The sequence below is a fragment of the Chrysochloris asiatica genome, unplaced genomic scaffold (genome assembly GCF_000296735.1).
Source record: "Chrysochloris asiatica unplaced genomic scaffold, ChrAsi1.0 scaffold00100, whole genome shotgun sequence".
Lineage (NCBI taxonomy): Eukaryota > Metazoa > Chordata > Mammalia > Afrosoricida > Chrysochloridae > Chrysochloris > Chrysochloris asiatica.
In genome coordinates, this window is record NW_006408618.1 from 1,781,146 (window position 1) to 1,797,066 (window position 15,921).

Below are 15,921 nucleotides of genomic sequence, written 5' to 3' on the forward strand. Positions count from 1 at the left end.
AAGGTCAGATACGTAATGAGTCATGTGATTACAGTACTGCTGGCGTGTTCTTACATGAATGATGAGAGAGCACTAAATGCGATATTACACCTGATTGCTCTGAAATGAAAAAGAAAATATAATTGTTATATTGTTGTTGTCGTCAGTGTGTAGAGTCATTTCCAACTCATAGTAACCCTGGATCGGGGTTCTGAGAAGCTGTTGGGTTTGAACAGCTGTTCTTGTGGTTAGCTCTCCAGTGCTTATCCTTCAGTGCCACATCAGGACCCTGTTGTTACAGCATGCAAAATTGATAAGATGTACATTTTATTTCTTGGATGAATTGCTCAACTCTGCTATTGAGTGATGCATATTTAACTGATGTAGCAATAGCACCACATCTCAACGAGAAAGTTTTGTTAAGTCATATCTATCAATTTCTTAAAAGAATGTCAGTCTGAAGGGAAATAGAAAATAAAATACATTTATATAATTTCTTCTCATAAGGAGACATAAATATTCTGATACAATAGAAATGTAATGTTTTCATAAATGCTCTTTGTTGCTTTCTAAGAAGATGGATATAGGAACACACTTGTTGTAAACCAGAAACATATTTTGCATAATAAATATATATTGACGTTGGCCTCATCTTAGTGTGCCTAAAACCTCATTTATTAGCATACATAGAGCATGATGTGCCACAAAATAGGCCATAAAAATGAAACTCACTTGACATAAATCAGAACTCCTTGTGTTAAATATTAATATTTCCAATATTTTTGGTGTTTTTATGTTATCATATTATAATATTATTCATTTTAGTATTGCATTAAATTTATTCTAGATTGTGCCAAACATATTTTAAAGTTAAAGATATAAATATCATTGTTTACAAAACTTAAGACATTACTCTGTGCATAAATGCTATATAGTTAAAAAGTTGTTAAGTGCCATCAAGTAGATTCTAACTCATAACAACTCTATATATGGTTTTTGAGGAGTGGCTGGTGAATTTGAACCACCGACCTTGCATTTCAAACTGACCTTGTGGGCCAGTGCATTATTCCACAGCACCACATCAGAACTCCCGATAAAAAGTAACTTGATTGAATTCATTGCAATGATCCCATTTGTTGTTATAACAGGATGCATGCAAGATCATAACCTTGTGTTTGTATCATGGCAAAGAACGTTGCTGGCCTTGCTGGCTGGTGTTACTGTGTCAGCAGACTTGGATGTATTGGATGGTTTTCTCAAAATGGATCAGAGATCTATTATCTATTAATATAATCTGTCCTTGCCCAGTAACCACTCATGTTGGATCTGGTTACATGTTGGATGAATGTATCGAGTTCACCTCCACAGACCACCCCCCCCACACCTCTTTTTTATTAGAAATAAATAACATACTCTCAAAAGACCTGTTGATATAAGAAATTTGAATTACATGAGAAAGGAGAGTAGGAGACAGGTTTTGAAGTAGTAGGGACCTCTAGCTTAAACAACCTTGGGCAATGGTGACCCTGTGGGAACTTTATTTCTGACTGACACATTCTCACACACTGAAACTGGTATCAATTTTATTTTAGTGCCCTGCCAGTTCCCTTTCATTACAGTGCTCACTTTTCCTTGTGTCTTATTTACTTGGCATCTATAGGCCTTTACTTTGAATAACTGGGGTTCCTGTTCTGTTGGTATCCTAAGTACATGTTTACTTTGCTTATTAGAGAATGCATCTCTGTCGCTCATCTGTCATAAAACCACACAACAAGTGAAAGATACTTTGCATGGACATCAGAGTTATTTTCTATGTATCTTGGAGAAAGGAACAGTGGAATTTGTGTCACATTTTCTAATTGGAACTATGTAATGACAGCCATTTTCTTATTTTTCTTTCAGTGTTGGTACTACAAAGATAACCAGTTCTTGGAGCTTTTGTAAGAGAGTGATGGATAAGGAAGAAAAGAAATGAGGCTATTCAACCAAGAAAAAGTTGATTTCTCTTAAGAGAGGAACACCTATCTCTTCTCATGATTGTGAAACAAAATAATTTTTACTTGAAAAACTTGAACCATTGAAATTAACTTTCCACCAACTTGGTGGCAAAATTAAAAAAAAAAAAAAATGTCTGTATTTGGTAGTTAGTTACAAATAAAAAAGGATATATTATAACCATAAGAAACATTTTCAAATGATATGTAAGAATAGTTTCAAATATAATACAAAGAAAAATTAAAATTTGTCAAAAATTAGCAAAATTTCCATCAAGTACACATATTTATAGGCTCAATTTTCACTATTAGCTATTGGGTCTAATCAACAGGTATATTTTGAGATTGCCTTTTAAAATTCAAGTTGTGTTATACAAATGAGAAACTTTCTTGGTCTCCTGGGAGTGACTGGTTAAAATGTTATGAAAGAGGAAGACAGAGAAATTTCATTTTAGTGAGAAAAGTTTTCTTGAACACGAGAACTTAAAGAGAACTATCATAGGGACCAAGAGAACATTATTTGAATTATTGAATATGTGGAATAAAGTGGAGATCAGGCGGGCGTTTGGTAGCTTTTAAGAATTAGCGCTTACTGGTGAGAGACAAAGGGCCTTCAGAAAGTGCATGGAAAAGTGGAATTAAAAGAGAATGGAATTTTCCCATAAACTTTTGAAGCCCACTTATATATGGGCTGGCACAGGTTTGGTACTTATGACTTTTCCTCTTGAAACATCTACCTACATTGTACTCTTCAGACCATCCTTTCAATATTCTCTCTTGACCTTTTGACTTCCTACCATGTATATCTTATCTCAACCCCTTGTGCTAATGTCCAGTGTGTAGCACTGAATGATGAGCTTGGGCTTTCTTAACATATAAATGGAATCTCAGCCCTCAGCTTCATGTTATGTGACTTTGGGGAAGTAGTTTAACTCTTTAAACCTGTATTAGTTTCCTTATTGTTGTTGTTAAGTGCTGTCGAGTTGGTTCCCACCCATAGCAACCCTATTTGGGGTTTCTGAGGAGCAGCTGGTAAGCTTGAACCACCTTAAAGATCAAACAAACTGTGTGGCTCATACAGACTATGTCTTACAGTTCTGGAGGTTGGAAGTTCCACATCAGGGAGTTGGCTATCTTGATTCATTCTGAGGAGAATCTTTCCCATACCTGTCTCCTAATTTCAGGTGATAGCCAATGATCCTTGGAGTTCTTTAGCTTACAGATGCATTTTCACATGACCATAGTTTCTTTGTCTCTGCATATCTTCTCTTTTAAAAGGATACCTACCAATCAAATAGGATTAGAAGTCATCCTTCTCCAGTATCACTGCATATTAACCTAACTGGTAACATCCTCAAAGTCTCTGTTTTCAAACAGGGTCACATTTACAGGTTTGTTTTTTTTTTTTTTAATTTAGATTAAATTAGGTCAAATTTAGAGTTTAGGACTTCAAATATATTGTGAATTGAGTGGAGATTTACAGACAAAATCATCAGTTTTACATTCAACAAATCCTACACTTGGTTTCTTCTAAATGCTTGCAATCCTCTCCATGCAACAACAGCTGTTCCATTTCCTCCCTGTGGTTACCCAGGTACAAATATCTTCTTTCAAACTCATGTATTTGTAGGATATATATACACATATATATCCCACTCATCCTCCCATACCCGTTCAGCCTGTGTCTCTGTCCATGTGTCCACACAGAACACTGTTGCACAAGCGTTGTGTATATATTACTATTTACCTTTATCCTCTTTTAGCCCTTGAATACCTCCCTCTGTCAACCTATCTTTTGGGAGAGCACAATTTAATCCATAATATAGCCTGTTTTCTTGTATACCTACTTCCCAGATTTGTTGAGGTTAAATAATACATGTGAAATATTCAGCATGTGCCTGGCACTGGTGCTTGGCATATGTAATTTTCTTTCTTCTTCTCATTCTCTTTTCTGTCTGACTTCCCTACTTTTAGACTTCAGGGCTTTTTTTGTCCTGACCACCAATTTTCCTTGTTTTGTGGCTGAACATTTCTCTGAATAACATCATGAGCAAAAACCACCTACTTCCACTGGCTTCTCCTCTTTTAGGTGTCCTGTGGTAAGTTCCATGTGGTCTGTTTTGGTCTCATGTGAACCCACACACAGATACAATTAATTGAGGTTATTTCTTTGGCCTGCAGCTTCCTTTTCTCCTTCAGCGTTTGCTAATTCTAACTTGTTCTAACCCTTTTAAAAGCACAAAGCTCAGTCATATTAATAAGCATTTAATGATAAAAGACTATGCCTGTAGCTTGTAAAACTTTTAAAGAGCTAAAAGAAGTAAAAGACATAACTTTTCTCTTTAAATTGATGATCTACTTGAGGAGACAAGATATACATAAAACAGACCCCAGCTTTAGACAGTATGTCTGAAAACTAGGTATAGTCAGAATGTGGACTGGTGGTTTCATAGGACTCTCTGGAATGCCACCCAGGTAATCACTGTCCAGTTTGGGTTCTAGGATTCTGATAAGAGGGGACACATCCTGGCTAAACAAGCTCACAGAAATGAGCATGGTGTTCTTGGTGGTGGTGTGCCATTGAGTCAATTCCAGCTCATAGCAACCCTGCATAGAGTTTCTGAGGCTGGTAGTCTTTAAAGGAGCAGAAAGCCTCATTTTTCTCCCAAAGAGTGCCTGGTAGACTTGAACTGCTGACCTTGCAGTTATCACTCCAACTTGTAACCCATCATACTACCAGAGCTTATGGTGATGAAGAAATAAGAGAGGGAGGGATCCAACTTGTGAATTTGCGTGAAAAGTTTGGTCATCATTGGCGTATTATTGAAACAATTTTCTATGAGGGTTGATTCTCCTCTTTTCCTTCTCTTCTTATGAATTTAATGGCAATTTTATGGCTATGGACATTTGTCTAATAAGAATTATGATTTTCAGGACTTTGTGTAATTCTTAACTGAATTTTAGTTTTGTTATTGCTGTTAATGCAATATTAAAAAGTTATCTACTTATCACAAAAAAGAAGTAAGAAAGCTTACAAAGCCACAAGTAAGTAAATGGATAGGAAAATAAGCAGAAGGTAATTAAGTGGACCCAGAGTGAAATGAGAAAAAAACATCTATACTACAGTGCTCAGTACACTTGTTGTAAATTCTCCTGCCTAGGAACCAGAGAAAAGTGAACACAACTGCTTATAAAATTTGCTGGATTTATTAGGTATCAAACACCAGTGGCTATGGGGAAACCTTATTATTTTAGACACTAAAGCTACTAAAAACTTTCTCCTTCAGGGTTTTTACAGAGAGGTCATTGTATAGTGGAGAAAAAAGGACCCAAAATTCAGAATATAAAACCAGACTCTGCCTTATAATAACTTCATTGCAGGAAGGAAGGAGGAGAGTGTTTATTGCCAGAAACCACTGTACTCCACAACACATCCAAGCTATGGGATGACTTTGCAAATAAGACCACGCCGTGATTTCTTCATGGTCAGCAGAAAGGCAGGACCTCATGAAACAATTCCAGGGAAGAGGAGGTATCCTGATGCTCAATCACAAATACTATTCCTTCTTTCCTCACCTTCCAATGGGTCTTGTGTAACTGCAAATTTACCCTTATTTAAATTTACTTTGGTCATGTCAGTATTCTCTTTTTAAAAATATTAGGACTTAAACTTCAAATTTTGGCATTTACAACCATTACAAACCTGACCCCAATCTGCCTTTCTCAACTTACCTCACACCATATAAATTCATCTGCCAAAGTTGTTCAATATATCACCCCTCCCAGAAGTGCTTAGATTTTAAATGTCTATGTTATGGCTTACTCTTCTTCCTTTACCTGGAATTTCACAATGTCTATCCTTTGAGACTTTTCTTATCTCTCATTGTTCATCTCAGATAAACTCATCTGGAAAATCGTTGGGTATACAAGCAGTCTTGACTTAATGATAGATTTTCATTCTGATCACTCAATCATAAACCTGTTCTGACATTAGTCAGTTCTGGAGTAAGCTGAGTATCTTTTTCTTTTTTCCGTTAACAATTGCTTTGCATTTTCGGTGTCTTTGTAAAGCTAATCTTTGTCTTTGGGCATTGGCATGATAATGATAACATCAGTAAATGGCATGCTGAAACATTTGTATATTGTACATTACTAAGAATAAGATGTATGGGGGGGGGTGCGTTAGGGGGAGGACAAGCTTATAGGGACTACCCATATTAACTAGCATATGTTCGTCTTCTGAATTCCTATAAAGGTTTCTTTGTACCGCATTTTAACATTATTTATACAAAAGTCTCATTTCTCCTATTTCAGAGAAAAACCCTAAAGGTATTTATATTTTACCTATGTATAAAGTTCCTGATAATGAATGGCATTAGTGGTTCCGAGGTAGAGCCCTTGCCTCTCATGACATATGAGTCATCACCTATCTGTCAGTGGAGGCTTGCAGGTTACTTTGATGCTAAGTACGTTTTAGTAGGTTGTATCATCTGCATATCACAGGTTATTAATGAGTCTTCCTCCAATCCTGATGCCATGCTTTTCTTCATATAATCCAGCTTCTCGGATTATTTGTTCAGCATACAGGTTGAATAGAGTATGGTGAAAGAATACAACCTTGTTGCACACATTTCTTAATTTTAAACCATTCAGTGTTCCCATGTTCTGTTCGAACAACTGCCTCTTGGTCCATGTACAGATTCCTCATGAGCACAATTAAGCGTTCTGGAATACTCATACTTTGCAACATTGTCCATAGCTTGTTATGATCCACACTATTGAAACCCTTTGCGTAGTCAATAAAACACAGGTAAGCATTTTTCTGATATTCTCTGATTTCAGCCAAGATCCGTCGTATATCTGCAATGATATCCCACATCCTCTTCTGAATCTGGCTTGAACCTCTGGAAGTTCATTGTCAATGTATGCTTGCAGCAGTTTCTGTCTTACCTTGAGTAAAACTTTACTTGCATGGGTTATCAAAGATATTGTCCTATCATTTCCACATTCTGTTGGGTCACCTTTCTTTGGAATGGGCACAAATACGGATCTCTTCCAATCAATTGGCCAGATAATTGTCTTCCAAATTTCATGGCATAGATGAGTGAGCCTCCTGTGCTGCCTCACTTTCTTGAATGACTTTAATTTATATTCCATCAACTCCTGATGCTTTGTTCTTTGCCAATTCCTTTGATGCACCTTGGACTTCTTCCTTCAGTATCATTGGCTCTTGGTCATATGGTTGAACATCAACCATTTCCTTTTGGTACATTGATTCTGTGTATTCCTTCCATCTTCTTTTGATGCTTTCTGCATCATTCAATAATTTGCCCAGAGAATCCTTCAATAACGAAAGTCAAGACTTAAATTTTTTCTTCAGTTTCCCCAGATTGAGAAATGCTGAGCATGTTTTTCCCATTTGGTTTTCTGACTCCAGGTCTTTGCACATTTTATTGTAATATTTGACTTTGTCTTCTTGAGCTGATCTTTGAAATTTTCTGTTCAGCTCTCGTACCTCATTTCTTCCATTTGCTTTAACGTTTCTATGCTGGACAGCAAGCTTCAGTATCTCTTCTGATATTCATTTTGATCTTTTTCTTCTTTATTGTCTTCTTAAGGACTTTTAAAGGAGCTCTGGTAGTGTAGTGGTTAAGAATTGGGCTGTGAACCACAAGGTCAGCAGTTTGAAACTACCAGCTGTTCCTCGAGAGGAAGATGAGGCTTTCTACTCCTGTAAAGATTTACAGCCTTGGAAGCCTAGTACAGGATCGCTATGAGTCAGAACTGAATCCATGGCACATAACCACTACCAATGACTTTTTGCTTTCTTCTTGTATGATGTTCTTGATGTCATCCCACAACTCTTCTGGTCTTCAGTCTTCGTGTTTAATATATCAAAGCTTTTCTTCAGATGATCTCTAAATTCAGGTGGGATATATTCAAGCTCATAATTTGGCTTTCGTGGACTTGTTTTAATTTTCTTCAGCTTCAGTCTCAATTTGCATATGAGCAATTGATGGTCTGGTCCACAATCTGCCCCTGACCTTGTTTTGGCTGATGATATGGAGCTTTTCCATTGTCTGTTTCCACAGATACAGTCAATTTGATTTCTGTGTATTTTCTCTGGTGAGGACTTTTAAACTGTCTAAAGAAGGTATTTGAAATGAACAAATTGCTGGTTTTGCAGAATTCTATCATTTGATCTCCAGCATCATTTCTATCACCAAGGCCATATTTTCCAACTACTGATTCTTCCTCTTTGCTTCCAACCTTTGGATTCTAATCACCAGTAATGATCAATACATCTTGATTGCATGCTTGATCAATTTCAGGTTGAAAAAGTTGGTAGAATTCTTCTGTTTAATCTTCACTGGCTTTAGTGGTTGGCGCGTAAATTTGAATAATAGTGGTATTAGCTGGTTTCCCTTGTAGGCGCATGGATATTATCCTATCACAGACAGCATTGTACCTCATGACTCATCTTGATATATTCTTTTTGATGATGAATGCAACAACATTCTTCTTCAATTTGTCATTCCCGGAATAGTAAACCATGTGGTTGTCAGATTCAAAATGGCCAATACCAATCCATTTCAGCTCATTCATGCCTAAGATATCGATGTTTATCCATTCTATTTCATTTCTGACAACTTCCAATTTTCCTAGATTCATATCTCATGCTTTCCATGTTGCGATTATTAATGGACGTTTACAGCTGTTACTTTTCATTTTGAGTTATGCCTCATCAGCAAATGACAGTCCTGAGGGCTTTACTCCATTAAAATCCTGCAATATGCAAAGGATACAACCTTGCTTGCTGAAAGTCAAGAGGACTTAAAATACTTACTGAAGAAGATCAAAGACCACAGCCTTCAGTATGGATTGCATCTCAATGTAAAGAAAACAAAATTCCTCACCACTGGACCAATAAACAACATTCTTATCAATGGAGAAAAGATTGAAGTTGTCAAGGATTTCATTTTTCTTGGATCAACCATCAATACTCATGGAAGCAACAGTCAGGAAATCAAACAACGGACTGCATTAGGCAAATGTGCTGCACAAGACCTTTTCAAAGTGTTGAAGAGCAAAGATGTCAGCTTGAGGACTAAGGTGAGCCTGAACCAAGCCATGGTATTTTCAGTAACCTCATATGCATATGATAGCTGGACAGTGAATAAGGAAGACCATAGAAGAATTGATGCTTTTGAGTTATGGTGCTGAAGGAGAATATTAAGTGCTATGGGCTGCCAAAAGAACAAATAGATCTGTTTTGGAAGAAGTGTAGCCAGAGTGCTCCTTGGAGGCCAGGATGGCCAAACTTCTTCTCTCATACTCTGGACATATTGCCAGGAGGGACCAGTAGCTGGAGAATGATACCATGTTTGGTAAGATGGAGGGTCAGAGAAAAAGAGGAAGTCCCCCAGATGATGGATTGGCAAAGTGACAGCATCAATGGGCTGAAGTGTGGCAACAAATGTGATGTTGGCCCAGGACCGGGCAGTGTTTCTTTCTGTTGTGCATAGGGTTGCTATGAGTCAGTACTGACTTGATGGCACCTAAGAACAACAACAAATGTTTCAGTAGAGCTTAGAAACTAAGACAGACTAGGAAGAAAGTCCTGGTGATTTACATCAGATGAAACAGATCTTCATTTCCCAATGAAGATCTTATGGATCACAACAGTCTGATCTCCAACCCATCATGGGAGGTGTAGGGCCTGACAATATTTTGTTCTATTGTGCATGGGATTGCCCTTGGTTGGAGTCTGCTAGATAACAGCTAGCAATAACAACAAAACTTCCTAGCAAACAATTCCTGAAGAGAAGATGCTACATTCATGCATCTGCTCCTTTGTACATTACTATTAGCCACATATTGGATTGATTTTAAGGGATACAACAGAGAATAAAACAAAATAACAGCCATACTGTCTGCCCCATGGAACACTGGGCCTACAGAGAAATGAGCGATCAAGTAGTTACAGAGTCTTGTTAGTGCCTCAATATAGAATGACATCGTGACCTACTTCAGGGCATGTACTTAAAGAGTACCTTTTGAGGCTGATAAATGTAAAGTAAAAAGAAATCATTCCTAAAGCAAAACAGAAGAAGCTCTAAGCTCCTGGGGCAGGGTGACATTGATATGCTCCAGACCAGTGTACTCAGAGCACGGTGAGTAAGTGAGAGAAGTAAGGGCCAGTGTTTTCATGGCCTAGCAAAGGAGTTTGGGTTTTATGGGCAAGCCTCTGAATTATCTTAGGCTGGGAACTTTCATGGCATGAGTTTTAAAATCACTTTGCTGTGTAAAGACTAAACTGTAGGATTCCAGAGTGAAAGCACAGGGACAAGTTAGTATGCTATTGGGGTGCCCAAGTTAGAAATGATGAATCATGAATAAGGATGGGAAAAGTGGGAAAAAATGAAAAATAGATTTTGATGTGATGTATGGAGGTACAACTTACAGATGGATAGGATGTGGAGATGAAGAAACACAGAAGTCAAGGATCACTCCCAGATTTCTGTCTCTAACATTTCTTTTTATTTAAAAATTAGGACCTTATCATTAAAAGCAGTCTCTTGTTGTATACATGAAAACACACACACAAACATATATAAAACAGTTGCTGTCAATTTGACTGGATTCATGGCAACCTCATGTTCATCAGAGAAGAACTGTGCTCCATAGAGTTGTCAATGGCTGATTTTTAAACAGTAGACCATCTAAGTGCCTCTCATTGTACTTAATTCTTCAAACTTTCTGTGAGCAGCTAAGTGTTTTTTTTTTTACATAACCTTGGGATATGCATTTATATTGTTATGTTGTTGTTAAGTGCCATCAAAACTGTTTCTGTATAGAGTTTCCATGGAATGGTTCATGGGTTTGAATCATTGACTTTGGAGTTAGAAGTCCAGTACTTATCCATACCAAAGCAGGATTCCATACACACACACACACACACACACACACACACACACACACACAACAGGGATTTAAAAAACTTGTGTAAAAAATGGAGTTGAAAAATAATGGAATTTTTTGAAGTATATATATACACACACACACACACACACACACACACACACACACACACACACACACATTATCATGGCTTGGGTCAGACACATCTTAGTCCTCAAAACGACAGTTATGCTCTTTGAACACTTTAAAGAAATCATGTGCAGCAGATTTGCCTAATGTAATGTGTCATTTAATTCCTTGACTGCTGCTTTCATGAACATTAATTTTTGATTCAAATAAAATGAAGTCTTTGGTAACTTCACTTTTTTCTTAATTTATTATGTTATTTATTGGTCCAATTGTGAAAAATTTTGTTTTCTTTACATTGAGGTGTAACACATACTGATGGCTATAGTCTATAATCTTCACCAGTAAGTAGTTTAAATCTTCTTCACTTCCAGCAAGCAAGATTGTGTCATCTGTATATTGCAGGTTGTTAATGAGTCTTCCTTCAACCCTGATACCATGTTCTTCTTACAACTTCTTATATTACTTGCTCAACAACTGACTGAATAGGTATGTTTAAAGGATACATTCCTGGAATACACCTTTCCTGATTTTAAACTATTCAGTACACCCTTGTTCAGCTCTAACAACTACTTCTTGGTCTATGTATAGGTTCTTCATGAGTACAATTAAGTGTTCTGGAATACTCATTTTTCACAATGCTATCTATAATTTGTTATGATCCACACAGTCAAATGACTTTGCATAGTCAATAAAGTACAAGTAAACATCTCCATGGTATTCTCTGCTGCCAGTCAAGATCCATGTGACACCAGCAATGACAGCCTTCATTCTGCTTCCTCTTCTAAATCCAATTGGATTTCTGGCAGCTCCCTGTTGATGTACTGCTGCAATTGTTCTTGAATTATCTTTAAGAAAAAATTTATTGCATGCTATATTAATGATATCCTTCAATGATTTCTGCATTCCATTGGATCACTTTTCTTTTTAATGGGTACAAATATGCATCTCTTCCAACTACCAGGTAGCTACCTTACAAATTTCTTGGCATAAATGAGTGAATGCCTCCAGTATTGTATCAGTTTGGTGAAAGAGTTCATTTTGTATTCCACCAGTTCCTGGAGTCTTGTTTTTCTCCAATTCCCTCAGTGCAGCTTGGACTTCTTCCTTCAATATCATTGGTTCTTGATCACATACTACCACTTGAAATGGCTTAGAATGGACCATTTGTTTGTTACAGTAACTCTGTGTCTTCAATCTTTTTTTGGTACTTCCTGTGTTACTCAATATTGTGCCCATTGTTGTTGTTGTTGTTAAGTGCAATCAAGTTGTTTTTGACTCACAGAGATCCTGTACAGGGTTTCTGAGAAGTAGCTGGTGGGTTTGAACTTGTGGTTCTCAGCTAAGTACATATCCTATAGCAGCACATAGAATACTTCAATATCACAAGTCTACACTTGAATAGTTTTCTTCAGTTCTTCCAGCTTAAGAAATGGTGAGTGTGGTGGAAATGGAGGGAGGAGACATTAGAGGTCAGAGTAGAGGATAGACACATCATAGTTTGGGTGCTGGGGAGGACAATACACAAGAAGTAGGATAGAAATAAAAGGTAGATAGGGCAAGACTGAGGTAGGCTTGCATGGGCTAAATGGGACAGAGGTAAATAGTGATGTATGCTCAACCTTAGAAGAACAAGGCTCTGTGATACAGGGATAAGAGGCATAGTCTGAAGCGGGGAAATAATGTTAAGATGCTTGACTGTTTTATGAATATTGCTTTCCCTTGCCTACTATTATAAAATAGACACTGGAGTAGGATAGAAAGGACAACCGGGAAACATGATTATAGAAAGCTTGTAAACCCATCTTCAGCCTATAACTGACTGGAATACCTAAAAGGGATTCTAGAAGTTCCTCTAGTGAAAAAGGCTTCTTGTGGAGCCTTTGCAGTGTATATGACCTTAGGTGGATTCTTGAGCCCCATCCAGAACCTTATGAGGTAGGATATTCCCATTAGACAGGACAAGCAGACTAGCCTGGAACAGCTAGAGCAAGAGACGATACTTCTTGGAAGAAAGATCAGCAGGAAAATTCTGAAATAAAAATGACAGTCTGATTAACCACAACAAGAACAAGCAAGTTGTTCGCTGGGGAGCCATCAAGGCAAACAATCAAGTCCTTTCAGAATAACGCCCCCTCCAAGACTGAAACTCAAAGGGAACACATGAGCATGCATGTAATCTTGCTGACTACCACATTGATCTACTGGTGAGTGGAAGAGGGGGGAAAGCAGCAAAGCAGATATAGGCTGAGTTCTACCACATCCCACAGACTCCCATTGACCTGGAGATGACAGAGAGAAGAGGAAGCACTGGTTGGTCTGAAGCATGGTGAGACCTGAGGACTCTTCAGCCACGAACAAGGACATAGCCACGGAGGTTTAGGGCTAAGAGTGAAGTGTCCAGCTGATATGAAATGAGGGGAGACATGCAAGAACGCTCAAACTTGCAGATAGTACCCATTTGACCTAGCCTTGCTGGCTTGATGATCAGAACTAGACTAGAGGAAGATAAAAAACAAACAAACAAGCAATTTTTGATATAGGAAATGAGTGTAAATTGCTACATTTTGATGAACTTGACTTATACTTATGGATGTAGTAACTCAAAATACCAACTGAGAGGGAAGGAGTCTTCACATCAAGTATTAGTCATATCTCCTCTGTATACAGGGTTAATAGGACGGGCAACGTAGACATTGGTTACATAAAATGAGGAGGTGATAAAGGCACAAAGTGACTGGCTTACAAGTTTTCAAGAGGGAGTTTAGTTTAAGACTGTGTGGTGGAAGGTAGAGTCCCCACTGAATAGATTTTATCTTGTCTAGGTGAGTCTGATGAAAAGAGATGGGGCTAAGATTCTTTTGATTCAATAGTGAGTAATTGTTACCATGACTAATTGTGACTGTCACAACTGTAAAGGTAAAAGCTTTATAACAAAAAGGGGGAAGTAGTTTATCATACATTCTGGGAACAGTGGACCCTCTGACCATCAAGGGAGATGATCACAAGCAGAATGTGGGACCCTATCCAGAGAAGCAGTGACACCAGAGATGGATGCAGAGATGATGACATGGAGAGATAGAGCAGCTGAGGACTCTAGACTCACAGAACGAGAAAGACTGTGTGATGGCTGCCAGGAGGCAGGCTTCAAGAATATGCCCTTTGGTTATTTAAATGATTATAAATTCCTGTGTATTTTGTGTACATCTACTGCCCCCTCATTAAAAAAAAAAAAAAAGAAGAAAAAGAAACAGCAGGAATAGAAGCAAATACTGTTGAATGATGATGCATGGAGGGCATTGTAATCATTGCAATGAAATGATGAGTATATAACTGATGTTCTCCCATATAAACTATCACTCAATTCACAATAAAAACTTAAAAAAAAAAAGATATGCTAACTTTAAAAATGGAATGAATAAAAGAATGTTGTTATTTAAATTAAAAGAATGCTTTACCTCTGGGGGGCTAAAAATGGTGAGTATGGAAAGAGATTGGAGAAAGATGGAAGACTGGGTAGAAAGGTGGTGTGGGCTCTCAGTAGCAAGGATACAGAAAAGCAGGCGCAATAGATACAGAAGAGGGCCTGGACGCTGATCATCAGAGGAGAGGATAGAAAAATGGATTGCGTGCTTACTGGGAGAAAAGTTTGAAAAGACACAGCAAGAAAAGAGGTGACTGATGAGCAGTGGCAGCTGATGGAAACTGCTTCAGTCATCTTTAGAGTTTATGAAAAGCTTTAGAGACAAGAAAGCATAATCACATTTCAGAAATCTCCTTGTGTGGAGACAAAGGTGCAATTTTATTTTATTTTTTTCCCTTGTTTTCTTATCAATGTACAACCCCAGGGAATCTCTGCTTTCCAGGCAGTTGGAGCTATTTTGAGGTTGTGAGCCCCAGTGGGGAGCTATACACAATAACCCCACTAGCACAGGCTCTGATCCAAATCTGCAAAGTTGGTAATGGCCAGCCCTGGACTGGCTCTAACTCAGAAAGGGAGTTGAACAGATGTGTAGGGTAGAGTAAAGAAAAAGCCAGGAAAAACAAAGAAGGAAAGGAGACAGGCTATCTGTGTGAGTCCACCGGAGGCAGTATTGTCATTTAGAACTTTCTCTGATCTCTGCTAAGGCAAGAGGCCATGCAGCACACTGCTTATTGGTGGAGAGAAAGCTGGTGACTTTCATTTTTTACTTTGAGGGCTGTTTTTGTTTGCTTTTCTTCTTCTTGTATCACACAAAAGAAGACAGCAACTGCAGCCATATAGCCAAGCCACAGTCGTACCCTCTAAAACCCCACCAGTTAGGTATAAACCAATACCAGTTGCTATACACCAGAGCAGCAACTAAAACTAACATCGGCTAAATCCAATATGATGTTTATTTGTGCTTTATTGACTACACAAAGGCTTTTGATTTTGTGGATCACGACAAACTATGGACCACATTGAGGAGAATGAGTATTTTGGAACACTTAATTATGGTCATGAAGGAGCTTTGGCAGTGTAATGGTTACAAATTGGGCTGCTAACCTCAAGGACAGCTGCTCAAAACTACCAGCTGCTCCATGGGAGAAAGATGGGGCTTTCTCCTCCCGTCAAGATTTACAGCCTTGGAAAGAACAAACAAGATGGCAGATTGGGTGGAAATGCAGTAAGATGCTCTATCAGCAACAACACAGAATACAGGACCAAGCAGGCTCAGGGGATGGACCCAGAACTCTAAACCACATATAAAGGAATATTTAGAAGGTTGGAAGGCTTACAGCTATGGGAATTTGTATCAGAAGCAAGAAATCCATTGCTTTCTAATTCAAGATGCTCGGCTGCTCCAGGAGCCGAGCCACCATCTTGGGTGAGACTAAGTGAAGGAAGGATCAGAGCAGCCACAGACACCTGACAGAA